Source organism: Fragaria vesca, linkage group LG2, assembly GCF_000184155.1.
Source record: "Fragaria vesca subsp. vesca linkage group LG2, FraVesHawaii_1.0, whole genome shotgun sequence".
In the NCBI taxonomy this organism is placed as follows: Eukaryota; Viridiplantae; Streptophyta; class Magnoliopsida; order Rosales; family Rosaceae; genus Fragaria; species Fragaria vesca.
In genome coordinates this window covers 19,614,443-19,616,017 of record NC_020492.1, presented here as the reverse complement: position 1 = coordinate 19,616,017, position 1,575 = coordinate 19,614,443, and positions in this window count along the sequence as shown.

The window sequence follows — 1,575 nt, the reverse complement described above, 5'->3', positions numbered from 1 at the left end:
ATCGCCCACGTGTTTCCGGTTAAGTCTTCTACCCTATAGCGGATTTTTCATCATCAATTGTTCAACTAGGCTCATCCAAGCTCAGTGTGATGTCTTAGAATTGTCCGAAATTAAGGAGATAGTGGTTTTAAGTGTGCCTCGCACTACCGACCCTCCACGAACATGCCTGGTCATACTGACTTGGAGTTACCGAAAGCTTTTGATTTTGGATCCCCCTACGCTATTAAACCAATTGCCGTCTTGCAAAAGACGTTGAAGACTTATTAAAGCTGGAAAATTATCATCATAATCGGATCCTCTAGGTCCTCTGAGTTAGTTTATGTTCATGTCAGGGAGCTTTTGCTAACTAGTCATGGAGTTTATGACCTTAGAACGATCGAAAGGACTTGGTTTTGATTATACACACGTCATTTTTGGCTAAGGTAAAAGCCTACACGCCACCTGCAAGCTTCACAGCTTCGCACATGCCAAATCTGCGAAAAACAGCAATCAGTCCCTTCTGGACAGTCAACTTCGTTTGAGCTTTGTGAACAGCTCCGGACGAACCAGATAATGAGCTTTATATCATTGGAAAGCTCTATGAGTCTAGTTTTCAGAACTTTTAACGGTTCGTCCATATCTATTTTAACGAAGAAGTTATGGCTGTTTTAGTGCGCAAAGATCATTCTGCGCGGAAATTTTTATGCACTCTCGGGATTGCAGCTTTTCGTAGCTTCTTTCAATCCTTCTAAATGGTTCAAGTAGAACTATTTACTCGCCTATCTACTCCTTGTAGTTATGTCTCATAGAGACATTGAGTGTTTTGCAGATAGTGGAACTATCCACAACATTTGAAGGAACCATGTTGAGCTTTAAAGACATTCATGCTAATGGTTTTCATTTGAAAACACATTGTGAGAATGAACAAGAATTCTTTTGTGTATACCTTCTCATGAATGTGGATTGAAGCGCATCTTGGAGAAATTCATGAGTCAATCTAGTGGACTGTATGTCACTATGATTCGAATATCGAATCTCATGTTGTCACCAAACATGATATTTGGGACACTGACTCATATAGGCTTTGGTTTGACTAAATTGGTCAACCTGGAACAGATATAATGATCCAAATTTTGAGAAATTCTCATGGACATCCATTCTTCCACTAAAAACGAAGACATTTGAGACCTAGCATCACCATGAAGCATGGTGGTGACCCGGGGGACATTGACGTCACCCGAACATGACTCCAACTTCCTGGAGGTCGTCCGGTCAATTTCTCAAGCAATTGAGGTGCACCGGCCTTTCCTCGATGTCGCATTGGCCCCCTGCAATGCTCATTACTCGTTTTGAAAGCCTATTCTTTAGCTAAATTAGGAGTGAGACCCTCCTATGCTAAATAACACAAAAGTGAACATTCTATTCTTACATAAAATTATGTAGATAGATACAACCAACTTGCGGACACCTTTTATGTTTTATGGTGTTGGTTGAAGTGTTAGCACACTGGTCACGTGTTACACTATTATCTACTGCTTATACTGCTTATACTTCTACGGGCTCACTACCCATTCTTTAAAGAAGTTCATCGGGATG